The sequence below is a fragment of the Callospermophilus lateralis genome, chromosome 3 (assembly GCF_048772815.1).
Source record: "Callospermophilus lateralis isolate mCalLat2 chromosome 3, mCalLat2.hap1, whole genome shotgun sequence".
In the NCBI taxonomy this organism is placed as follows: Eukaryota; Metazoa; Chordata; class Mammalia; order Rodentia; family Sciuridae; genus Callospermophilus; species Callospermophilus lateralis.
This window is the reverse complement of record NC_135307.1, coordinates 4,436,381-4,463,796: the sequence shown is the minus strand read 5'-3', so window position 1 is coordinate 4,463,796 and position 27,416 is coordinate 4,436,381. Positions and strand designations below refer to the sequence as shown.

At 39.7% G+C, this 27,416-nt stretch overlaps 1 protein-coding gene and 2 pseudogenes across 1 annotated transcript in view; 1 reads left to right on the top strand and 2 right to left on the bottom strand.

Moving 5' to 3' along the window:
* The window catches only part of Rcor1 (REST corepressor 1), a 133,393-nt gene that overhangs the window by 16,173 nt on the left and 89,804 nt on the right, over positions 1-27,416 (top strand). The window lies entirely within an intron of this gene.
* On the bottom strand, positions 9,482-11,569 carry LOC143393452 (E3 ubiquitin-protein ligase RNF138-like; annotated as a pseudogene).
* On the bottom strand, positions 23,736-24,205 carry LOC143393584 (coiled-coil-helix-coiled-coil-helix domain-containing protein 2 pseudogene; annotated as a pseudogene).

The following is a 27,416-nucleotide window of genomic DNA, read 5'->3' as shown; positions in this document are numbered from 1 at the left end:
TAAGATTTCTTGAAGAAAGCAAGTAGAATGGGTAGTTTACTGAAGATAAACACATGGCCTAAAAAAAAAAGTCAGAAAGGCTCAGCCTTATTTTAAATGGGTTTGATTTGTGAAAACAGCCTCCTTACTGAGGTACAATTGACATAAAATAAATTACACACATTTAATTCCCTTCCCCCCCTTTTTTGGTGATACTGGGGATTGAACCTAGTACCTTATAGGCTACTGAGCTACATCTCCTGCCTCTTTCTCTCTCCCTTCTTTTCCTCCTCTCTCACTTTCCTCTCCTTTCTTTTTCTCCTCCTACTCTTTTTTTTTATTGTTGTTTGTTTTTGAGGTACCAGGAACTGAACTCAGGGGTGCTCCACTACTAGCTACATTACTAACCCTTTTTAAATTTTATTTTGAGACAGTGTCAGTAAGTTGCTAGGCTGGCCTCAAATTTACAATCCTTCTGGCCTTAGCCTTCCAAATTGCTGGGATTACAGGTGTGTGCCACACACCAGGCCAAATTACGCGTGCGTGTGTGTGTATTTTTTTTTTTTTTTTTAGTTGTAGATGGACACAATACCTTTATTTTATTTGTTTTTATGTGATGCCGGGGATCAAACCCAGTGCCACACACATGCTACGCAAGTGCTCTACCACTGGGTCACAACCCTGGCCCAAATTGTACATATTTTAAAGTGTATAATTACATGCATCAATAGGCTGAATTACATCTCATTGCTTTCTTTCTTTCTTTCTTTCTTTCTTTCTTTCTATTTATTTATTTATATATGACAGCAGAATGCATTATAATTCTTTTTTTTTTAATATTTATTTTTTAGTTATCGGTGGACACAACATCTTTGTATGTGGTGCTGAGAATCAAACCCGGGCCGCATGCATGCCAGGCGAGCGCGCTACTGCTTGAGCCACATCCCCAGCCCATTATAATTCTTATTACATATATAGAGCACAATTTTTCATATCACTTTCATATCTCTGGTTGTATACATAGTATATTCACACCAATTTGTGTCTTCATACCTGTACTTTGGATAAAAATGATCATCACATTCCACCATCGTTAATTACCCCTGCCCCCTCCCTTCTCCTCCAACCCCTCTGTCCTACCTAGAGTTCATCTATTCTTCCCATGCTCTCTGTCCCTATCTCACTATGAATCAGCCTCCTTATATCAAAGAAAACATTTGGCATTTGGTTTTTTAGGATTGGCTAACTTGACTCATTGCTTTCTGAAGAGCTCTTCAGTATTGTTTCTTCTTCTTCTTCTTTTTTTTTTTTGGTACTGGTGATTGAACTCAGGGACACTTGACCATTAAGCCACATCCCCAGCCCTATTTTGTTTTTAATTTAGAGGCAGGGTCTCACTTAGTTGAAAGTGCCTCGCTTTTGCTGAGGCTGTCTTTGAACTAGAGATCCTACTGCCTCAGCCTCCCTGTTGGGATTATAGGCGTGTGTCACTGCGCCTGGCTATTTCTTCTTCTTCTTCTTCTTCTTTTTTTTTTTTTTTGAGAAAGGGTCTCACTCTGCCTAGGCTCACCTTTAGTTCCTGTGCTTAAGTGATCCTCCTGCCTCAGCCTCCCTTATGGCTGGGATTATAGGTTGACCACCACACTGGATTCTCCTTCATTTTGAGTAACTGCAAATTTTCTAGGATAATGCAATGTTGAGTGTGCCTTTAATTTCACCCATTGTTTTTTCCATCTTAGACATTGTAGGTTTCACATCTAGAATTTGATTTGGATCGGGTTTAACACATACAGTCTTCTTAATTTTTTAAGACATTGGGTACAGTCCTCCCAACCTCATTTTTGGTACTAGTGATTGAACCCAGGGTTGTTTTACCACTAAGTCATATCTCCAGCCCTTTTTATTTTTTATTTTGAGTCGGGTCTTGCTGAATTGTTCAGGCTGGTCTCCTGACTTGTGATCTTCCTGCTTCGGCCTTCTGAGTCACTGGGATTACTGGCAAGCACTACCACACCCAGCCAGATACAGCCTGAATGCCCTTGTCTACTAATTCTATAATTGGTATCATTTCTGGTTCAGTTTTGGTTGATTTTCTCTTCATTTTGGGTTGTCTCTTCCTCTTTTCTTTGCTTGTCATTAAGTTTTATTTGGATGCCAGACCTTATACATTAACTTGGGTGGGTGCTGGGTATTTTTTTATTTTTATAAATATTCTTGAATTTTATTAGGAGACAAGACTAAGATTATTAGAAGTACTTTGGTTATTTCAAATCTTCCTTTTAGTTTTGTTAGGATGAAAATAGCATTTCTTCTAGGGCTGATGTTTCTGCTACTGAGTACTTCACCTTATGGTCTGTGAGTTCTGAGGCTCTCTGCTCTGCCTGTCAGGAGAAGACACACTTCTGTCTTTGTATGAGCATCACAGACTGTTCCATTTGGGGGTTCTTTATTTAAAAACCTCAAGTAGTGTGATGATTGTACTCTGCTGGGTGTCCCAGGCCCTTTGCAGCTGCCTGGGATTCTCTTTCCTGATACTTTGCCCTATGTGCTCTAGTCTCTTAGCCTCTTTGCACTTGGGCCTTTTCCCACCAACTCTGGGAGATGACTATTAAAGCTTTTTCGTTGCTATGACCAAAACACCCAATAAGACCAACTTAGAAGACGAAAGTTTATTTGGAGCTTTCAGTTTCAGGGATCTCAGTTGCTGTGGACCCAAAGTGAGGTCACACATCATGGTAAAAGGATGTTATGGATGAGCTTTGCACCACTCACAGAGGCCAGGAAGCAAGGAGTGGGAGTGGGGGAGGAAAGGGCCACAGGGAGATGAAACCTTCCAGGGCTCGCCCCCAGTGACAGCCCACCTGCCTACAGTTACCTTTCAGTCAGTCCATTCAGACTAGGATGGACTGGTTTATGTTGCAGCTCTCAGAGACTCATTTTACCTCTGAATATTTCTGCATTAACAGGAGCTTTTGAGGGATACCTCATCTCCAAACCTTAACACTGAAGCCCTGGAGGTTATCTCTCCCCACACTGCCACTTGGGACCCTCCAGGCACTAAACTGGAGCGCTTGTAGTATTCACCTCATGTTTCCCTTGGGGGAGGGACCCTGGGAGGGACCACTGTGCTTGTTACCTCATGTCCAGTGTCTTGAAAACTTGCTTCATGTATGTCCAGTCTTAATTGTTGGTGATAAGGTGAAAGAGGAGAAGACAGACCTGTTTTCCTCCTCTACTCTGTTTTCACATTCTGCATAGAGCACTGCAGTGACCAGGTGTTTGTGTTTTTTTTCCCCTCATCCCAATTTCCTTGTGGACATCAGTTGGGCATCAGTTCTGATACTGTAGTGTCAAATCCCACAGGTTGAAGGCTGAGTGCCCAAGACTGCCCCTGGTTCAGACACTAGTTGCAAGTCTATGTCACTTGTTTTCTGACTGACTGGCTATGAACTGGGGTTCCTATGTCTCCCTCTTCGGGTTGGAATAATTTACTAAAACAGCTCACAGAACTCAGGGTAATTCATGGTTGCTGGTTTATTATGCCAAAGGACAAACAGCAATTTAATGAAAAAAAAAAAAAAAAAGTTTGGTGTTAGGGGTTGAAACCAGGGAGCTGCCCATGCCAACCATTTGTTCTAACAGTGAGCTATAGATTTAAGATGTTTTTTTATATTATTTTTTATTTTTAGTTCTAAGGAATGAACCCCAGGGTGCTTAACCACTGAGCCTTTTTATTTTTTATTTTGAAAAAATAAAAAGGGTCTTGCTAAGTTGATTAGGGCCTTGCTTGGTTGCTGAGGCTGACTTCGAACTTGTGATTCTTCTGCCTCAGCTTCCTGAGCAACTGGGATTTTAGGTGTGCACCACTGTGCCAAGCAAGTTTCTAGAGTTTTTATGTAGTTTAACTGTTTCTCCACCTCTTTCCTGGAGGTTGGTAAGTGTGGCTGAGTGCTCTAACCCTGCACTCACTTGGACTTCTCTGGTTCCCGTTCCCATTCTGAGGTGACTGTGTAGTCACCAGAAGACATTGCCATCACTCAGGAGGTTCCCAGGGTTTTTGAACACTCAGGAAGACCAGGAGTGTTCCATATCATACAGGGGAAGTCTGGCTGATGTTATTCCACCTTGGCTGAGAGCAGAAGTTTAGATATCTTAAAAAAGGAAATACAGGGATTTGTTATATTCCCTTTTTGTTGGAAAGCATTAATAATTATTTAAAATGCATATATGTGTACGCGTATGCATATATGACCCCTGCCCTTGGTGCTGAGGATTAAAACTAAGGCCTTGTGCATGCTAGGCAAGCACTCTACCACTGAGTCACATCCCTGCTTCTTTTTAAAATATTGAGGTAGGGGCTCACTATGTTGCCTCAATATTGCCTCAGTCTCCCAAGTAGCTTTAAATATAGGCATGTGAAACCTCACCTGGCAAGTGCTTACATGATGTTTTTTTTTTTTTTTAATTTGTTTTTAATATTTATTTTTTAGTTTTCGGCAGACACACTTCTTTGTATGTGGTGCTGAGGATCGAACCCGGGCCGTATGCATGCCAGGCGAGCGCGCTACCGCTTGAGCCACATCCCCAGCCCCATACATGATGTTTTTTTAAAATCCCTGTTCAGTTTCTTCTTTTTTTTAACTTTTAAAATGTATTTTATTTTTTAGTTGTAGTTGGACACAACACCTTTATTTTTATGTGGTGCTGAGGATCGAACTCAGGGTCTCGCATGTGCGAGGCGAGCGCTTTACCACTGAGTCACAATCATCCCAGCCCTGTTCTGTTTCTTTTGAAAACAGCTGAGCTACATCCGTAGTCCCCAAGGCTTTTTAACTTTTAACTTTGGGTTTTATGCATACGGAAACATTTTGTGAATAGAACACAGGTTGCATATCCCTTATCTGGAATGTTTGGGATCAGAAGTGTATCGGTTTTGAAGCTTTTCAGATTTTGAAATATTTGTGTAGACTTTTCAGGTTGAGCATCCCTGAGCCCCAAAATCAAAATGCTCAGAAATTTTGAACTCTTTTGAGGGACAGTACCGTTGGTCAAAAAGTTGAAATTTGAAAGCACCGGAAGTGTTTAGGATTTCAGATTTTTGGATTCAAGTTTCTGAACCTGGCTTTTACAAACCAGAATACCAAGTTTTATGTTTTTGTATAGCTACTATTTATTTCAGTATTTGTGATGAAGTTTTTGTTCTGATTTCATTGCTTCTTAAAATCTGATGACCATAGCCCAGAGTTCTCCAAAGGATAGTTATTTTGAATTAATCACTTGCTGAAAAAGTAAATAATTTAAGAATTATTATGGGGCTGGGGTTGTGGCTCAGTGGTAGAGTGCTTGCATAGCATGTGTGAGGCCTTGGGTTTGATTCTCGGCAGCACATATAAATAAATAAAAAAATAAAGGTCCATCAACAACTAAAAATAAATAAATAAATAAATAAAAAAATAATTGTAATTAGTGTACTTAAGAGAAGAGTATGATTTAGGAACTACACTTGTAATGTATGGTACCTCTGTCTTGCTGGAGAGTGTTCAAATGAGAACATGAATTCCTTTTGAGGTACTTATGGAATATTTACTGTGTCCTGGGAAATTTCAGTTATATATTAAATGCTTTTCATGTGCCATATAGTGACATTCCTGAGCTGAATTGGGAATTGATATCTCAGCTGATGAACTCTGAGTTGTCTTGTCCCCTGCCTGTTGGCAAAAGGTCAGTTTCCATGGCATGACAATTCTGTGCAGCATCATTAGTGGAACTGAGGTTGAGGGTTGGGGCTGTAGGCTCCTTGCACTGTTAAAGCAGGGTGTAGACTTGAATAGCTGTTTTATCTGGTTTGTCAAGTTTCTGAATAATAATCAGTTCTTAGAGTTTTTTTTATTTTATTTTATTTATTTATTTATTTTTAAAGAGAGAGTGAGAGAGGGAGAGAGGGAGAGAGAGAGAGAGAGAGAGAGAGAGAGAATGAATTTTAATATTTTATTCAGTTATTGGCGGACACAACATCTTTGTTTGTATGTGGTGCTGAGAATCAAACCCGGGCCGCACGCATGCCAGGCGAGCGCGCTACCACTTGAGCCACATCCCCAGCCCTAGAGTTTTTTTAAATTAATTAATTTATTTATCTGTTCTAATTTGTTAGACATGGCAGCAGAATGCATTTTGATTCATAGTACACAAATGGATCACAAGTTTTAATTTCTCTGGTTGTACACAAAGTAGATTCACACCATTCATGTCTTTATACATGTACCTAGGGCAATGATGTCCATCTCATTCTGCCATCTTTCCTACCCCTCTTAAGAGTTTTATTGCTGTAAAAAAGCATGTTCAAAAGGGCTGGGTTGTGGCTCAGGGGTAGAGCGCTTGCCTAGTATGTGTGAGGCACTGGGTTCGATTCTCAGCACCAATAAAAATAAATTAAAAAATAAAGATCCATTGACAACTAAAAAAATACATTAAAAAAAAAGCATGTGTATAAAAGCACATTTTTTTTTTCTTTTTTGGTACTGGGGATTGAACCCAGTGGTGCTCTACCACCATGCTATGTCCCCAGCCCTATTTATTTATTTATAGGAGAAAGTCACTTTTAATTGAAAAATAAAGCAGTACATCTCAAATATGATGTTTTGAAAAAACAATATAGACTGTAATTTGTTGAGAAAAAGCTTTCCTAAGTGCTATTGTGAAACTCAGGTATTAATATTAAAATACTTTCCCTCCTTTATGCTGGCAAATATTTAAAATAAGAACTTTATTTCCATGAATTAAATGTACAGGTTTATCCCTATTTCCAACCCACTGACCAAATGAAGGGAGATTTTAAACAGTTATTTCTATACTTGAGTTCCCAGAGAAAAGCAAATACCAAAGTCAGTATTTTCCTTATGAAAAACACCAGACAATTAATATTTAACTCATTCACAAAACTTCAAAACGGTTTCATCAAGATGATCTCCACAACAGTTTTCCTTTAAAGAAGTCTGCAAATTTCAGAATGGATGAAGTAAACTTGCTGGACATGTTAAACTTTGAAAGAAACTACTAAAGTTATTGTTTTAAACTGGAAAAATAACTAGGTCAAAAGTGTCTTTTTTAAAAAAAAATTTAGTTGTATATGGAATCAGTGCCTTTTAAAAAAAATATATATATTTTTAGTTGTCAATGGACCTTTATTTTAATTATTGATATGTGGTGCTGAGAATCTAACCCAGTGCTTCACACATGCTAGGCAAGCATTCTGCCATTTATCCACAACCCCAGCCCACCTTTATTTTTTTTATGTGGTGCTAGGATTGAACCCAGTGCTTCACACTTGCAAGGCAAACTCTTTACCACTGAGCCACAACTCCAGCCCCAAAAGTATCTTAAAAAAAAAAAAAAAAAAAATACATATATATATATATATATATATATATATATATATATATATATATATATATACAGCATTTCTTAAAATTACACTCATTAACTGTAGAGAAAATGTTAAAGCATACAGTAAACATCACTCTTACAGTAACAGAACAAGGCATTTAAAATATATGGGTTTTTGTGTGATTGTTATTACCACATAGTCATTACTGTTTGAAAAAGTTTTTTTTTTTTTAAATAAAACTTCACTTTCAAATTTAACATTTTTATTAAACCAAATTTAAAAAAATGTTCACTGAGGAAGAGTCAGGAAGGGTTTTAAGAAAACCAAAATAGCTGGGCCTGGTGGCGGTGGCAAATGCCTATAAATCCCAGTGGCTCGGGAGGCTTAGACAGGAGGATCACGACTTCAAAGCTAGCCTCAGCAATAGTGAGGTGCTAAGCAACTCATTGAGACCCTCACTCTAAATAAGATACAAAATAGGGCTGGGGATGTGACTCAGTGGTTGAGTGCCCCTGAGTTTAATCCCTGGTACAAAAAAGAAAAAAAGCCAAAGTATATCATTTTATACAATATATGTATATATTAGCATGAAACTGCTTCTGAGAGTTTGATCTTTTTGTAATTTTAAGGGAAGCATAAACATTGTATATTGAATGTCAGCAAATTCACTTTATCCTTCTTTTCTGTGATTTGGCCCTTCTACACAATACTTTATGATTCCCATTTCTGAATATTAATAACAAACTAGTTTTGACTCCAAAGTAGTGAAACTATGGCTGGTAAAATCTATTTTCACTATATTATAGTCACGCATTATTTTTGAGAATATCAGATGAGCACCCTATAAACAGGTAATTAATTGTATGTAAACTCAGGTGTTTTTTTTTTTTTTTTTTTTTGGTGGTGGTGGTGGTGCTAGGGATGGAACCCAGGGCCTTGTGCATGCGCAAGCACTCTACCAGCTGAGCTATATCCCCAGCCCTACAGTGAACTTTCTTTCTTTTTTTTTTTAAGAGAGAGAGAGAGAGAGAGAGAATTGTTTTTCTAATATTTATTTTTTTAGTTTTTGGTGGACACAACATCTTTTATTTTATGTGGTGCTGAGGATCGAACCCAGCGCCCCGAGCATGCCAGGCAAGCGCGCTACTGCTTGAACCACATCCCCAGCCCCTACAGTGAACTTTCTATAAAAAGAGTTGAAATTATTAAAGAAATCTCACTGGTCTTTAGAAATACTAAATGTTATAAAAATACAATTTTCTTATAGTTGAATACTTCAGCTATAATCTGTGTTTAAACATTTCCTTTGGATTCTTCCATTTAGCACTTCAAGTTTTCATTCTGCAACTCTGACAACTGGCTCAGATTTGTTAAGTTTATACCTATTACATCTTTCAGAATTTGCTACTTGTGATACCTGTGTACAATAAATAGGAGAAACTGCACCAAATTTCAAAAGCAACATAATAATGAAAAATTTAAAAATACATAACACAAGAAAAAGATAAAAGTACAACAGGGATTCCCTTTTTACCAATACATTAGTGGAATATAATATTTTTATGCTAAAGTAATGTCATAACTTTGGTTTTTTAACTTGTCAAGAGAATGAAGTTTTTAGGTGACCTGACCTTTATTTTTCAGTTAAAAAATTTAAAACAGTAGACTGAATTATGCCAGGCACTGTGGTGCACACCTGTAATCCCAGTGGCTTGGGAAGCTGAGGCAGGAGAATTACAAGTTCAAAGCCAGCCTCAGCAAGAGCGAGGCTCTAAGCAACTCAATGAGACTCTGTCTCTAAATAAAATACAAAATAGGGCTGGGGATGTGGCTCAGGGTCTCTTGAGTTTAATCCCCGGTACCCTCACCCCATTCCCCTGCCAAAAAAAAGACTGAATTACTTTGTTTAGAAAATATTTATTTTTTTAAGTTATAGATGGACACAATATCTTTATTTTATTTTTATGTGGTGCTCAGGTCTCATGCATGAGAGGTGAGTGCTTTCCCTCTGAGCTATAATCCCAGCCCCCTGAATTAGTTTTTAAATGGTCACTTCATGTAGTTTTCCCCTTAAAGATGGCACTTGCAGGTACAGAGATGCAGAGATGTCTACAAGCTTCAGATGTTTACTTGAAAAGATCCTTCAACAGCACTTTGATATTGGGTTTCCTCATCTAGCAGAAAATTTACAAATTCTAATTGAACATGTCTTTGATTTAGATGATTAACAAAATTTCTAGTAATCTGGCTAGGATCTCCCCAAGGAAGAGACACAAATAGAACATGTCACAGGAACTATCTGAAATAGGTGGTTACTGTTAACAGTGATCAAGTAAATCTTTCTGGTAAAATTTGACTCTCAACACAAGGACACTCAAAGGTGGGATGCTCAGAACTTGTATTCTCTTGATAAGTTTCCGTGTTATCAGATGTGAATGTTTGACTCCTATTACTCTTCCCTACTGAATCTTGTTTGTTAATTAGTTTGCTTTACTTATTTATTTATTTTATGTGCTGCTGAGGATCGAACCTAGTGCCTCATATGTGCAAAAGACAAGCGCTCTACCACTGAGCCACAACCCCAGTCCCCCTGCTGAATCTTGATCTGAAATTTTGGAATGATAGGAGAAACACCATATTCATCCTGATACTTCTTACAAGATTTATAATGCTGTCTCATGGGATAGGATTTAATCTGGTTTGCATAGCATCTACAACTACCAGAAAACTTTCTCATAATATTTTCAAGATCTAGGGCCTGTTCTGGACATGCTGTTTCTCTTCTAGTCACATTCCCACTAGACAAGGGACAGTATATTCCACTTTCTCTCATTGCAGTCAGTAAACATTTTCTACAGAAAATGGCCCGACAGGCTTCAGACAGATTGTTGTCTTGGCCATAGGGGTTGTGAGGGGGCCTGGCATAGAGGAACAAGGATGTGGTGGCAGTGGTGGCCTAGGGCCAGACTTCCTGCACAGACCCATTTTTTTATTTTTATTTTTATTTTGACAGTGTTTTGCTAAGTCATTGGGGTTCCTTCTGTCATTTATTCAGGCTGATGTGGAACTTGATCCTCTTGCCTGAGCTTCCCTCGCAGCTGGGATTACAGGTGTGTGCCACTGCATGGGGTTAAAATGTTCATTTTATTTTATTTTATTTTATTTTATTTTTTTAAAGAGAGAGTGAGAGAGGAGAGAGAGAGAGAGAGAGAGAGAGAGAGAACTTTTTGATATTTATTTTTTAGTTATCAGCGGACACAACATCCCCGTTTGTACGTGGTGCTGAGAATCGAACCTGGGCCGCACGCATGCCAGGCGAGCGCGCTACCACTTGAGCCACATCCCCAGCCCTAAAATGTTCATTTTAAAGCAGAGGAAACAAAGGTTCATAAATGTTGAGTCATTTGCCCAGGGACATACAGCCTGTAGGGAAGTCACAGTCCAAATTTAGGCAGCCAGAGCTGGGCGCCGGTTTGTGTTGTTGTGCCCCATAATTTCCCCTCACTCTTGTTCCATCTGAAAAGAATTGCCTCCTAGTGACACTGCTTTCCCTGCAGCCCTCTTGTACCCCTGTGTCCCTTGCATTACTGTACCCAGAAGTGCAGTGTCCTTCTGTGTCATCTTGCCATCTCTATACCTTTCTTCTCTCCTGCCTAAAAACACCTCCCATGAGCTTGCTGTTATTACGTTATCCTTGCAGTACTGCCTTTTGCTATGATCTTTTAAAACAGATTGCTCTTGAGGGTGAAGGCCTTTATCATTATGCATTGCCCCTCTTTTTATCTCTAGTAATGCTTCCTGCCCTCAGATCAATATGACTTGGCTAGTTTTCTTCTTGTTAGTGTTTGAATGATATTCTCCCCCCCTTTCTTTTTTTACTTTCAACCTTTCTTTATTCTAATATCTGGGTATGTGAATGGGTTTTATCTAACTCTTAAAAGCAAGCCTTTAGTTCCATTTAATGTCGTTATCGATATGTTTGTATTTGACCTATTCAGTTTTCTATTTAACTCATCTGTTCTGTTGTTGTTTCTCTCTCTCTCTCTCTCTTCGGCTTTATTTTGTATTGATTGTCTTTATTATTATTCTGCACTTTTCCTTGGTTTGGTAGTTGTGTTCTTTTTGTTTGTATTTTTTTTTTGGCAGTGCTGGAGATCCAGCCCAGGGTCTCCCACATGCTAGGCAAGTGCTTTACCATTGAACCATACCCATAACCTCCCCATAGTGTTTCCATTTATTTATTTATTTATTTAGGTGTAGATGGAGACAATACCTTTATTTATTTATTTTTTTGTGGTGCTGAGAATTGAACTGGGTCTCGCCTGTGTAAGGCAAGCGCTCTACTGCTGAGCCACAATCCTAGCATCCCACCATAGTGTTCTTTTAAAACAACAACAACTACTTTCTCTTAGTGGTCATCCTATGGATTGAAATTTGCATTTTTTATTTCCTCAATCTAATGTTAACTTGGTGCTTTTACCTGATGGCTGGACAGTGCTCCTTATTATGCTTAGCTGCAGTGAGCACTCCGGTCCCCAGTGTGCCATTGTTGTTACACATTTTAATTCTTAGAATAACCACAATCTTACACAGTGGCTTCATTTGGATTTAACAAGATATTTGCCTTTTTTATTGCTCTTATTTCTTTTGTGTACCTCTTAACCCGGATTCATTTTTCTTTTACCTAAAGAACACCCTTTGATATCTCTTTTAGCATGGGTCTGCTAGATGAACCTGTGTTTATTTATTTATTTTTATGTGGTGCTGAGGATTGACCTTAGTAACCCATGAATGGGAGGCAAGTGCTCTATCACTGAGCCACAATCCCAGTCCTTGTTGGAGGCCACTTTTAAGGGACATAGAGTTGTGATGTGCAGTTAGAGTTGACCTTCAGTTTTTGTGGGTTCTGCACCTGCAAGGAAAAAAAAATAGCCTCTTTACTGAACTGATACAGACCTTTTTCTTGGTGTTGTTCCATAAATAATACAGGGTGAAAACTATTTACAAAGCAGTAACATTGTATTAGTTCTTATAAGTAACCTTGATATGGTTTAAAGGGTATAGGAGGATGTGTTTATTTTGTATGCACACACATATTTTCTATAAGGGACTTGAGCTTTCATGAGTTTTGGTATCTTCAGGGTGTTCTGGAACCAATGCTCTGCAATATTGAACCACTTACAGAAAAGGGGGATCACTGTACTTTCTTTCTGCACTTCAGAGGTATTTCGTTGTGTTCTGCCTTATGATTTTTCTAGCAGTGGGTTAACAATCAGTATAATTGTAATCTGTCTTTTTTCCAGGTTTTAAAATTCTTCACTTTGGATTTGAGCCATTTTATTGTAATGTCCCTAGGTGTGATTTTCCTTTCCTTTTTTTTTCTTGCTTGTTGGGGAATCAAACTCTGGGCCTTGTGCCTACTAGGAAAGCTCTCTACCCCTGAGCCATACCACTCGCCTGCCTTGGTGGTAGTTGTATTTTGTTTTTAAGATCTACTCTTGCAGTTATGTTGTCCAATCTGCCCTTCAACTCCTAGGCTTAGGTGATCCGCCCACCTCAGCCTTCTGAGTAGCTGGTATTTCAGGTGCCTGTCACCACGTCTGGCTTTTTTACTTGGTTATTTTTAAAATATTTATTTATTTATTTTAGTTCTCGGCGGACACAGCATCTTTGTTGGTATGTGGTGCTAAGGATCGAACCTGGGCCGCACGCATGCCAGGCGAGCGCGCTACTGCTTGAGCCACATTCCCAGCCCCTACCTGGTTATTTTTTATTGTGTGTTGTATATCAAATTTACCATTTGTAAATCTGTTTAAAAATAAGTTGAGGTTCAGAATAATATCTTTTTTTTCTAGGGAAAATTTGTATTTTATCTGTTAGATACAAGCACTCTGAAATTACCTAAATGCAAATTCAAGAACTGAGATGGTTCAAAGCTGAGCTGAAGCCCCTTTTGTTTTATTTTTGTGGTGCTGGGAATTAAATCCAGGGCCAGTGCATGCTAGGCAAGTACTCTACCACTGAGCTACACTTCAGCCTCTGAAGCTCCTGGGTGGGTCTGCCTTTTTCACCCTCGTTCTGAAGATATAGGCTTTTGAGGTCACAGACCAGTGGAATGGCGTTCACTGACTGCTATCTTCTTCCTTCCCCTCATGGCAGACCCTGGATTCTCTGCCCAGATGCATGATTCAGTGTCTTAGTGTTTCAGTACTCTTCTCTGGAATTGGCACATCCCTAGTGGGGAAAGGTGACTCTATAGCCGAGCCTCCTTTTGTGAGCCTCAGGATCTCCTGAATTCTGAACCTATGTTGTTAGTTTTCTGATTCCTACATGCAGATGCTTAAAAAGATGTTTTGCTCAACTTCTGGTTTTCCTTTAGTGGGAGGGGTCCGAATTACTTAGTCTAGAAGAGAAGTAAAGTAGTTCCTACCTTTCTGTTATTTAGTCCAGTAGTTTCTGAAGTTTTGTGATTTCAGCGTCTGTGCAGATCATTCTTCCCAGAGCTACCAGGGATGGCTACGTAGGTTAACCCACATGGTGACCCCCTCTTTCAGATGCCATAGGTTCTTAATTCCTTACTCCCTCTCCCAGGGCTGCTGTTCTCAACTTGTATTGATCATTCCATTCCTTGAGTTTCCTTTGTTTGAAATTCCTGTCATCACAATTTTTCAAACTTAACATATTTCCTGCTCCTTGATTGTTCCAGTTCACCCCTTCCAAAATTCTAGTTCCCACTGTCTTTAACTTGTAGTGTATTGACCTGCCACTTTCCCCTTATCACTTTTTTTGCGGGGGGTACAAGGGGTTGAATGTAGGGACCTTTAACTACTGAGCCATATCCCCAGCCTTTTTTATTTTTTGTTTTGAGACAGGGACTTGCTAAGTTTTTTAGGGCCTCACTAAGTTGCTGAGTCTGACTTTGAACTCTTGATCTTCCTGCCTCAGCCTCCCACATCATTGGGATTACAGGCATATGCCACTGTTTCTCCCCACGCCCCATCAACCTTATGTCTTAGATTCAGTAGTCATTGTAACAGGTTCTCTCCTCTATTCCCTTCTCTTCATCTTGTTTGATCTCCTTTCTGACTAAGCCATAACCTGTGTCTTACCTTGGATTCCCCAGAAAACAGCTTAGGACAAAGGTTACATTCTAATCCTTTATTTGAAGTTTTGATTTTGTTGGGGAGAAAATGAGGCAGGGAAGGAGGGAAAGTAAATACAAATGCTTGGTATCCCACTGGCAACATCTTCACAAGCACCTGTGTGGGCAAGGCATGCTGGAATTTGGAGAATCGGGGTACTTCTCAGAACATTTCCAGGGATCAGCTATGTGGGGAGGACAGCTGAGATATCTGTTTATTTGGCTCTTTCCCTTTGCCTGTCTTTTATTAGTCATTGTTGCCCAGTGGTCTCAAATACTCTATGCTTTTGTGTTTGTTATTTGGAGACACAGTTGAGTTTGAATCTTGGAGTTTCTGCCATTATGGGCTTGAAGAAGGCCAGCCCTTACCATGGGTGAGGTATAGATGGGTGGTGTTGGTAGGGCTGAGACACTGGTGACTCATGGCTTTAGGGTTCCGCAAGTTTGCTAGCTTTTGCTAGAGTTGCTGGGCTTCTGCTGTGAAGTTGAGCAGCAGGCAAGACTATGGAATGAGGGGAGGGGGTGAGACCTGCATCATGTGTGGCTGATTGTCTTCTGGCTTTTGCCTATTCTGTGCTTACTTCTGCAGCTGAGCACAGCTATAGGCATCATCAAATTTAAGTCTCAATTTAAAGTCAAAATGTCCTTGTCCATTATAGGCTGTATTCTGTTTTCTGATTTTAGTTACTCAAAACCAGTTTATTTTTCAATTTAATTAATAATTTAATTTTGCAGTGTTGAGAGTTGAACTCAGGGCTCTTGTTCATGCTAGGCAAGTGCTTTCCCACTGAACCAAACCTCCAGCCCCTAGACAGTATTATTTTTATTTATTTTTTTTGGTACTGGGTGTTGAACCCTAGGGGTGCTCCACCACTAGCTGTATCCCCAGCCTTTTCTTTTTGAGTCAAGGCCTCTCTAAGTTGCCCAGGCTGATCATGAACTGGGGATCCTCCTGCCTTAGGTTCCTGAGTTGCTGGGATTATAGGTATGTGCCACCATGCCCAGCTCTGGACAGTAATTTTAATTTTGTACTTTAAATCTTAAATTCTTATTTCCCACCTTTCTTTTATTTCATGGGGGAAAAAGGTTGAAGCACTTACAAGTAAACTTCTACAAGCTCCCAGTGCCATGTGTGATCCTATCTAGTGCCTGCACCTCATACTCTGCTCCCAGGGGATGGGAATTAGACCCTATCCCCTCTGCCTATTTAAGGATATCACTCCAGTGATGTGTCCTTATTTTTGTCATCAGACTTTTCTTCTTTTTTTGTATCATTCCTATCAGTTTAAAATTTTTAAAAAATCATTTTGATTATTGTTTATATTTCATCTTCTACTTTTTTTCTTCGATTAGTACTATGGATTGAACCAAGGGTGCTTTACCACTGGGCTCCACCCTTATCCCTTTTTTATTTATTTTTTTGTTCCATACTGTAGCACACTAATGACTAATTCTAAAATGAAAAACGAAATAACCTATAGTTAGAACTGAGTTTTAAATTGAATTTTCCAAGTATAAATGGCTGAAATCAGGTAGAGAAAAGACCATCTGAGCAGGGGAATTGCCTGAGCAGGTAGGAAGGAGGTAGAGTATACATCTTTATATAGAGCACCTCATCTGGAAAGTTAACCTTATTTGGGACTAAAAAGATGAGATACCTACACCCTGGGAATTTTCACTCTTTGAGGGAAAAGATTTATTCATAGGAAATGAAAGAAGTTAAGAACAACCATTAACTTGCTGTCCATGACCTTTAATCCTACAACCCTGGGAGCTTGATGGGCCAGGAGCTAGGCCTTCACTTTTTTTTTTTTTTTTTTTTTAATTATTTTTTTTGTTGTAGATGGACACAATACCTTTATTTAATTAATTTCTTTATTTTTCTTTATTTTCTTTCTTTTTTTATGTGGTGCTAAGAATAGAACCTGGTTCCTCATGCATGCAAGGCAAACGCTCAACCACTGGGTCACAACCCCAGCCCCTAATTTGTTTATTTTATGTGGTGCTGAGGATTGAACCTAGTGCCTCAACATGCTAGGTGAGCACTCTACCACTGAGCCACAACCCTAGCCCATAGGCCTTATTTTTTGATACAGAACATTGCAAAGTTGTTGAGGTTCTCAGTTTCAAGTCACTGGGGTTATATGTGTGTGCCCCTGTCCAGCTTTTTCCATTTCTTCTTTTTTTAGATGTTAATGGACCTTTATTGTATTCATTTATTTATATGCAGTGCTCAGAATTGAACCCTGTGCCTCACACATGCTAGGCAAGTGTTCTACCACTGAGATCTGGAGAGTTTAAACAACTTCCCCAAGAGCTCAAGTGGTAAAATGGGAAAACCCAGCCTGGGGTGACTTAATCTAGATCCTGTATTTCTGGATTATTATTACGTTATATACCACTTCCTAGATATGGAGGTGTCATCTAATTTTGTGTCATTCAGGAACTGGGGAATCTTGAGCAGTTTATTTAAAATTTTAAGCCATAATTGTATACCTACTTATATTCTCAGAGTGTAGGCTTAGCATGTTTTTAGTACAAAACAGCAACAAAGAGTTAGGAAGCCCAGATCAGTGCAGAAGCACCACAACTCAAGTCTTTCTTAGCTTTAGCCTTGTGGGCTACTGAGGGTTGGTCTCCTTGTTGGGGTTTCTGGGTCTGTGATGTGTACCCAGTTCATAGGAGTGGAAGGGCAATTTGACCACCACCACAAAGGAGCTGGTCTGTTCTGGCTCAGTTCTCCGCTTCACTCTCTTGTTCCATGGGAATTGCAGGAATCCTGCCCTCCCTGATAGGAAATGTGCTGGACCACTCAAACATAGTGGTTTAAAATAACTACTGTTTTGTGATCCGATCCCCCCTCCCCCCCCCAGCCTGGTAGTTCTGCTGGGCTAGCTGGGGTTGGTGTTGTCTGGTGGCTCAACATGAAGCTGGGACTGCTGGGCCATTTTCCTTCTCCATGTAAGTCTCAGGGCCTCTCCTTTTCCAGTGTGGGATCTCTAGCCGGCTGGCCAGATACCTTGGTGGCCAGGGCTCCCATAAGCAAACATTCCACTGAAGCAGGAGGCAGAGATCGCTAGTCCTTTTAAAGTAGAGGTCCAGAAATGGCTCAATGTCACTTCTGCTACATGTCCTTAGTTAATGTGAATCATGAACCAGCCCAGATTTGTGAGAGGTGACTATACAGAGCCTTGGGAGTAGGTCTTTTGACAGCAGAGTAGCCTAAACTACTTGTTGAGTGAACAGGAGCCTATTAAAAGTTATGTCAGGGTGACAGGTGTGAATGGGAACAGTCTAAGACATCCTTGGACATAATATGGTTCTTTTTGTCATGTTTATCCCCTGAAGGGAGAAGACATAAGTCTTCTCTTGAATCCCTGTCTCCTCAATTTTCCCAGTGTGAAATTTGACTGTGTTAAGTATGACTTTGATATTTTAGATTCAACATGACCTTTAAACACATCTCTGTAACTTCATCTGGGTGCTCAAGGACTATATAGAGAGATACCAGTGTTAACAGTGGAGGTAAATTAGTTTTGGACTTTTTGAGAGAGAATTTTCTATGTTGGTCTCTATTGGGGAGCTTTCCTATGGAGTGTTTTGTCTTTCCTTTCCTTCCTGAGGGATTTTTCAAGATCGTTTTTGACTGTGACATTTTCAATTTCCACGCTAACCTGGAAGCAAATCCTCTCAATATACAACTCCATTCTGGAGATGATTATAGAGGTCTCCTCCAGTCCAGAGTTCCAGAGTTCTCTTGAGACTTCCTAGAAAGTGGTTGCAGGCACCTATAGGGCAACTGGAAAGATGAAATTAAGGCTTACACTGTTCAAATGTGACTTGAGGCCAGTGGCATCCAGGATTCTCTGGAGGAAAGTTTGCAATCCAAATGAAAGTTTTTTGTTGTTGTTGTTTGTTTTTTGGGGGTGGTGGTGGTGGTGCTGGGGATTGAACCCAGGGCCTTGTGCATGCGAGGCACTACCAACTGAACTATATCCCCAGCCTGGAAGTTGTTCTTAATAAAATATCAAGTCTTGAAAAATTGACTAAAAATTCCAAAAGTAAAATCCTCCTTTTTTATGTAATAAAGAATGGACTTCTAAGGTGTGTTTGTCCTCAGAGATGATTGCCCCTAGAGTGTCTCTGACATGCTTGTACACCCACACAGGATTTTGCTTCGGGCTGCAGCTTGAGGCCTTTGCTTTCTCCTGAAGCATGGTTAGCTAGGAAGATGCAGCTCCTGTGGAAGGCCTGCCTGGTTCAGGGCTGCATCTTGTCTGGGGTGGGGGTAGTGTTGTTGAAGACCCTCAACCTGAATGCTGTATGATAGGCTCCTTGTTAATTTAAAAAAAATTTTTTTTAGTTGTAGATGGACACAATATCTTTGTTTATTAATTTATTTTTATGTGGTGCTAATGATAGTACCCAGGGGCTCTGTCACTGAGCTACAGCCCTCCAGCCTCTCCTTGTTAATCTTGAAAAGCATGAACAGCAAAACAAAACAGACCTCCCCAAACCAAGCTTCAAAGGCTTTGGTTGTATAGTCTGTTGGGCAAACTAGTAGCTTGCTTATGTAATACAGGCTCTGTGCTTCTTGCCATGATAGGGCAGAGGCTTCCTGGCAATGCTGATTGTCCTGTATGCCAAATCAGTATTCTGCTTTATGACACCTCTCCAGAGCATGTTTTATGTAGCATCTTGTAGCGAGGCAGCAGCTCTAACTCCGGGTACATGTGTAGTAAGGAAAGCCAGCTTCATAAACTGTGTCAATGGGGAGAGGGTGAGTCATGCTGAATCAGGGTGATGGTGCGTTTCTTTGCATTAGTTTGACAGGCTTATATTCAGATCCAAGGAAATTGTTAGCAAGTTTTTTTATTTTCAAGACTGCTTAGGCATAGGTAATGTTAATTTTTAAAATTATTAAATAGCACAGGGAGAGGAGTGCATTAATAGAGCACCTTTTGTATGTGCTCATTTCTAGCAATCAAACTTCTCAGAGGCATTTTTCACAAGTAAACTGTGGTGATGATGTGGCGAGTACTCTTGAAAGCTAGGATTTTATCTGTGGTCTCTGACTCTAAAATTCTCATAGTTTTATCTGTCCCCTGCCCTCCCCTGTTCAGTAATTTATACAAACATCCTTGCCAACTACACCATGTATGCTTTATCTTCCACTCTGTGTGTATGTGTAATCCTCAACCTCCCTGGTAAAACAGTCATATCTGGCTGTTGCCCTAATATTTCTCATGCATGTTTATTACACCATTTATAAATATATGGAATATAACAAATTTTTTAACAGGTTCCATGAATCTTCTGAAGTTGTATGCAAATGTTGTATGTTCATTTTTTTCTTCTTCTGGACAATGGCAGCTTCTGTAGCTTCCTTCACATTTTCAATGGGTTCTGACCAAAACAAAATACCCCACAGTCTCAAGAACCAGTGCTTTATGGATTAATATTTTTAAACACTCTTATTAAATGAATGAATGCACATGAATTGCTTAGGACAGTGACTGACAAGAAGTTCAAGAATGTCATCCTTCTATGACATTAATATTTGTTTTATATGTATGGTCTTCAAAACTTTTAAATAACTGAACTGCAGTCTATGGAGTCAAATATTACCAGGTTTATCAGTTCCTGTGGTTAGCTATATTTTGTTTTTTTCTTTCATTGTTTTTCTTATAGCATTTAGAGACAAATCTCCATATATTTATAATATTTCCCCATATTTTGAATTATCAAGATTCCCAAAAGCGAAATTAATTGCTGGGTCAATGTGTGTGAACATTTTTAAAGCTCTTTGCACACATTTCCAGTAGCACAGTATAGCAGGTCTAATGAGTATATCTACTGAATACCAGAAGCCACAGACCCGTCCTTCCAGGAGTTCTCTGTAGCAGAGATACTGAATATGTTTGCTGTTTTCTTGTACTAGATACATGTAGTGCCTATTACAAAGAATGTGTGTGAGCCACTGAATGCAAAGAATGGCCTGTGTAGTATGTATTTTTCCAGTTCCTAGAAGGTGGAAAACTGTTCTCTTTTGTGAATTTTCTTGGATGTTTTTTTCCCACTGAATAGAGTTCTTATCTTTATCAGTTTGTTTGCCTTTTAATTGTTTTGCCTCATGTGTTTTTAGTCAAATTTGTGGTTTACTTTGCATGTACTTCTTTCTTTTCCTCCTATTTTCTAGATTCCCCTGCCTTGTCCTGTTTCTCCTCTAACTTTTCTCATGAAATTAGACAATTGTCTTAATATTTTCTGAAATCTCTCTTTTATTTTATTTATTTTTTGGTACCAGGGATTGAACTCAGGGGCACTTAACCACTGAGCCACATCCCCAGCTATATTTTATATTTCATTTAGGGACATGGTCTCACTGAGTTGCCTAGTGCCTCGCTTTTGCTGAAGCTGGCTTTGAACTCAAAATCCTCCTGCCTCAGCCTCCCAAAGCCGCAGGGATTACAGGTGTGTGCCACTATGCCCAGAATGTTATTACATTTTTAAAAAAATTTTTTTGTAGTTGTAAATGGACAGAATGCTTTTATTTGTTTATTTTTATGTGGTGCTGAGGATCGAACCCATTGTCTCACACATTTTAGGCAAGTGCTCTGCTCCTGAGCTACAGCACCAACCTTTATTGTATTTTTTTATACCCTTATTTATTTATTTCTATGTGGTGCTGAGGATCAAACCCAGTGCCTCACACACATGCTAGGCAAGTGCTCTGCCACTGAGCTTCAACCACAACCCCCTGAAATCTCTTGATATAAAAATATTAAAGCAATGTATATTTATTAAAATGCATTTTACTCATTTATTTGTTTTGTAGTGTAAGGGATGGAATCCAGAGCCTCATGGGTGCTAGCACACACCCTACCACTGAACTTGTCACCAGCCCCCATATTTATATATTTATTAAGATGGAATCCAGGGGCACTTAACCACTGAGCCACACCCCCAGTCCTTTTTATCTCTTAGTTTTGAGGTAGGATCTCGCTAAGTTGCTATGGTTGACTTTTTTTTTTTTTTAATATTCATTTTTTAGTTATATTGTACACAGTATCTTTATTTATTTATTTGATTTTATGTGGTGCTGAGGATCGAACCCAAGGCCTCTCATGTGGTAGGTGAGTGCTTTGCCGCTGAGCTACAGTTCCAGCCCCCATGGTTGACTTTGAATTTGTGATCTCCCTGTATGCCATTGTGCCCAGTGTAGACTTAGTTATTTTATTTTATTTTATTTTTTAATTTAAATCTTTTAGTGTTTAAACACTGGAAATAAATATTCAAGTTTAAAGTAAATTTCTATAGTTTAGATTATGTACTTATGCAAATGTCAGTACTTAGGAAAAAAGAGGTTTATAAAGGCAATAAAAACATTTAGTTTTTCCCCAGATTACAGATTTACAGTGTAGAATGATTTTTCATAATTTTTTCAAGCCAGTTTAACAAATTTGGTATATCCAAAAGACCAGAAATCTGTGTACCAGTTCTGGGTGTAGCACATGTACAGAAGTTGTTCCTACAGCATGGTTAACAGTTTTAGAAACACTATGTGGTGGGGGTGGGTTTAAGGAGGAAGACTCTCATGGAAGGCTATTTAGGGTTTGTAGGGAAGGGAGAGTGGGTTCTTGATGGGATGGTACTAGACAGTATTCCTGCCTTTATGTAGTTGGGATATGATTCTCTTGGGATTTCTTTTTTCTTTTTTTTTAAGAGAGAGAGATAGAGAGATCTTTAAATATTTATTTATTTATTTATTTTTAGTTTTCTGCGGACACAACATCTTTGTTTTTATGTGATGCTGAGGATCGAACCCAGGCCGCACGCATGCCAGGCGAGCGCGCTACCGCTTGAGCCACATCTCCAGCCCTTGGGATTTCTTTTCTTGATTTGTACAGCTGCCACTGTGCTGTTCTTGACTGTATCCGTGGGAACCTAAATAGAATGATAGCAGTTATAACTTGTTGCTAGGCAGATCTAGCTCATAATGTATTAAAACTTTTCATTAAAAAGAGTTTGAGAGGGCTGGGGTTGTGGCTCAGTGGCAGAGTGCTTGCCTTGCATATGTGAGGCACTGGGTTTGATCCTTAGCACCACATAAAAATAAACAAAATAAAGATACTGTATCCATCTATAACTAAAAAATATTTAGAAAAAAAAGTTTGATATTTGGGCTGGGGTTATGGTTCAGCAGTAGAGTGCTCACCTAACAAGTGTGAGATGCTGGGTTTGATTCTAACACCACATAAAATAAATTGTGTCCAACTACAACTAAAAAAATATTTTAAAAAAAGTTTGATGTTTTACCTTTCATGGGGAAAGGTAACTGAATGAAGGTAGTTTGGAATCACAACTGTGAAATTATATAAATGCTTTCTAGTACAAAAGACTAGTCATGTTTTTAGTTAATCATATGTCAGAATGGAAGAGAATTATTTGAAGTGACTGCATTTCTTAAGGCTGGTCCCTTATTGTAAAGGGTCAGTCAGTGTTGAAAGGTGTATTGATTGGATGCAAACCTGTCCTAGAGACAGCAGACCTCAGAATGATCATATCCTAAATAGTTCTTCTGCCTTTGAAAGGCTTGGGAACTAACTAGGGCGGCTTCATGGAAATTGAGATACCACCCTCCTCTTTTGGTTACAATTTAATAATGAAAATAATAACAATCATTATTTTGGTGCTACTGGGGTTCTGCCCAGCTCTACTGCTGAGCTGCATCCCTAGCACTTTCTTTTTAATTTTGAGACAGGATCTCTCTATGTTGTCAAGGCTGGCCTTTAACTTTCACCTGTCTTAGTCTTCTATATTGCTGAGATCACACAATTTTAATTTTTTTTTTTTTTTTTTTTGGTACCATGATTGAACCCAGGGGTGCTTAATCACTGATCCATGTCCCTAGTCCTTTTTTTATGTTTTATTATTATTTTTTTTCCAGGAGGAAAATCATTTCATTCTAATAAACTCAAAGAACATCAGAACAGCTGACTTAAGGAGGCCTCACATTTACCCAGTCCCAACTCTGTGTACTTCTGTACCAACTCAGTGAACTTCTATACAGTTAGAACACTCTCATTTGCTGCCATTCATAAACACTGAAGCTATTAAATGAGATTTTACATTGCAGTTTTACATTCATACTTTCACATATCAATTACATTTTTATGTTAAAGTAACTTGATCATCAGAGCAGATTTTCCACTTCAATTTGAACTTCTTGATTAGACTAATCCGTTAGCAATTCTGCATTGCTTCAGCACCTCATTGAAACCCTCACAGAGCTTAACATCAGCCTGGTTCTGGGCACACTCCAAAAATTGTTTTATCTCATAAAAGCAAGGGTCGCCAAGCTGCTGCTGCTGTGCTGGCTGGGTTCCCTGAGGCTCCTGGTAAGTGATATCAGGCTTTGTGGGCTTGGCAGTACTTCCTTCACTAAAGCCCCCCAGTGATGACATGGCCCAGTATGTGCCCCACAGCAGAGCCCACTGCCACACCAGCCACAGTGGTTGCCATCTGGGCCATCAGACCTGGCTGCTGGAGTGCCACAGCAGGGGACCAGACTGCAGATGGTGGGGCTGCAGCTGGTGGCTGAGCTGCTGGTGCCCACCTGGAAGCAGCTTCATCTGAGGGGCCCGGCTGGCTGGGGGCACCACATGCCGCGAAGTGCGGCTCCGGCTTCCACGCAGCATGGTAAATTCGGCTCAGCCTTATGTTTTATTTAGAGACAGGGTCTCACTGAGTTGCTAAGTGCCTCACTAATCGTTGAGGTTGTCTTTGAGCTCTGATCCTCCTATGTTCACCTCCCAAGTTGCTGGGATCACAGGCGTGCTAACGGTGCCCAGCAATTTTAATTTTTTAATAGGTAAAGTTACTTGGAATAAAGTAACTACTTTTCAGAAGACATCAAGTGGACTGTAATTGGCCTCTTACTGTGTTGTTCATATCACACAGTTTTCGTTTTCTTTTTGAGAGAGAGAGAATTTTAATATTTTTTTAGTTATCTGTGGACACAACATCTTTCTTTGTATGTAGTGCTGAGGATCGAACCCAGGCCGCATGCATGCCAGGTGAGCGCGCTACCGCTTGAGCCACATCCCCAGCCCCAGATCACAGTTTTCTTCCCCAGAGGCTGATCTGATTTTTTTCTTTGGATCCGATTATAATTTAAAAAAACCATTTGAGTAACTATTCAGTAGATAATATATGGGGCTTTTGTACCAGCCACATTAAATGCATTAAAGAATAATTGTAGGAAGCAGTTACTATTAACTCCACTTTACTCATAAGTAAACTGAGGCTTTAGAGGTAATAAATAACTTGCCTAGTCAATTGCATTCTTTAAGAAAGCAGGGGCCACCTTTCATTTCTGCTGTGTTCCCTGTATCTGGCATAGTTTCTCTGCAAAATTTCTAAAGGCTGGTCTCACAAAGATTGTTGTGGTATCTCTCATTTATAGCTTTGAACTTTGAGCTGCAACTCTCTCTTCATAGAAAAGTTGTTGAGAATTGGGACAGCAGTCAGTCTGCATATTTAGCAAGGGAACCTGATGTGTGTGTGTGTGTGTGTGTGTATATATAATTGTTGTTGCTCTTATTGGGAACATTTGAGGGTACATCTTGTGATTTGCTAAAGTCTAGTATTTGGGCACGAGGCTAGCTAAGAAATGGTCTGTATAATTGTGACAGCAATCCATTTGGGTGTGTTTAGTTTTCACTGCATAGTATCTTAGTCTACTGTCCTTTCAGTTTCTTGATTTAATAGAATACGTAGGAGTAGAAGGAGTCTGAGTGGGGCACAGTGGTGCATGCCTATAATCCTAATGACTCAGGAGGCTGAGGTAGGAGGATTGCAAGTTCCAGGCCAACCTCTGCAACTTACTGAGACCCCATCTCAAAAAAAAGTAAAGGGCTGGGGATGTGAGTTAGTGGCTAAGTGCCCCTGGATTCAGTCCCCAGTACCAAAAATAAAAATAAAAGAAGGAATCCAATAGACAGAATGAACTTCTTTGTCTGCCAATATTAGCAAGTGCCTGTGCTTTTGAAAATCTTTGTTTGCTTGGTATGTGCTTTGAGTTTTTAAACTTTTTTTTAATAGTTAATACAGTAGGAATTTAACCCAGGGTTTAAACCAGGGATTTAACCTCCGTCCTTTCTTAAATTTTGTTTTGAGACAGGTCTCTTTAAGTTGCCCAGGCCTGCTTGAATGTATAATCTTCCTGCTTTGGTCTCTTGGGTAGCTGGGATCATAGGCTTTGCGATCATGTCTGACTAACTTTCTTACCTGTGAATTGTAGAAAATAAAATTTTAGAGCTGGGTAGGATATTGAGATTATTCGCTAAGAAAAAAATTTAAGGACAATTTGATTCTATACATTATTGTGGAAGGCATTTCTCATTTGTTAAATGGGGATAGTATTTATTTCGTAGAGTTGATAAGAAGATTGAGAGAAAACCTTTATAACTCTTGGGCTGATGATTAGTGGTAATACTAGTAATTTGAAACTTTGGGGACATGTGTCTGCTAGCAGAAGTCTGGGGAAATATGGATGGGACAGGGGATGGGGTAGAAAGGCCATTTTAAAGTAAGTTAGTTAGCTAGCTAGCTAGTTTTTTTTTTTTTTTTTTTTGTTTATTTATTTGTGGTGCTGAGGATCAAACCCAGTGCTTCACATGTGCGAAGCAAGTGCTTTACTGCTGAGCCATAACCCCAGCCTCTTAAAAAAAATTTTTTTATAGTATTTTAAAGTTGACAGTGAAAGCTAAGCAATAGAAGTGGAAGAAATGAGGTTTGAGAGAATGTGAATGAAGCATGCAGAGCTGGCAGGAAGAAAGAGAGGTACAGAGATTGAGTTTTGATGTGACAAGTGATGGAATACCAGAAACAGGAGAACCTTCTGGAGATGGTGTTTGTGTTTTGGAAACAGAAAAGTGGATGAGTGTGTAGTCATTTCTTTGGCAGAACTGATAGGGGATGGTGTGAGGCCAGTGTGAAGCACATGCCAGACCTCAGAAAGGCCTAGGAAGTGGAGGTGCCAGGTGTCTCCAGAGGCCTGGCATTGTAGCACTGGGGCTAAACAGGAGTGCCAACTGCAGGTCTGTAGGCAGTCCTTGATTTCTGGATTCTGGCTTCACCCCAGCAGCCTAATAACCATGCCTTCCCTATCCTAGTGTAGGACAGTTTACTCTTAGTCATAAGTTTGAACCAAAGAGACTCTAGATTTATTTGAAGGTAGAGGATGGATGGGACCAGACATGAGAGAGTGGGAAAGTACATAGATTAAGTGAAATTTGCCTATTAAATGGTGAGAATCACTTGGCATCTCCAAATTCTATTAGCGTGGCCTCTGCTCTGCAGGCACCAGTTTTGAGGATTTTCCTTTGGGAGGAAATTGGCCCAGTTGTGAGAGTCTACAGATGCTGACAGTCAATGTCACCATGTATTCCAGGACCATTAATGTTTCCTTAAAACAACAGCAGCATCATTTTGTTGTGTCTGGCACTTTCTGGTGTCTGGATTTGGAAAGAGCTCAGTAGGCAGTTCTGGCTCAAGTTTCTTGGCTGTGGCTTCAGTTATGGTCACTTGGTGGCTGGACTGAACAGCAGGGTGCTGAAGCACCTTTTCTCCTGTGGTCTCTCACAGGCTGATTTGTGCTCTGCATAGCATTATACTCCAATGCAACTATTATACTCTGCACAGCATTATACTGTGATGCTGCTCTGCACAGCATTATACTCCCGTGCAAGCCTCAGAGGCAGGTATTCTTGGAGATCCAGGGGTAACCGTATTGCTCTTTATGTCCTAGCCTTATAAGTTCCATGATGGTACCATTCTGCCATAGTCACATATATGCTCAGCTTTCTGGGGAGGGAACACGGATTCCCACTTTGCTGGGAGCTGCAT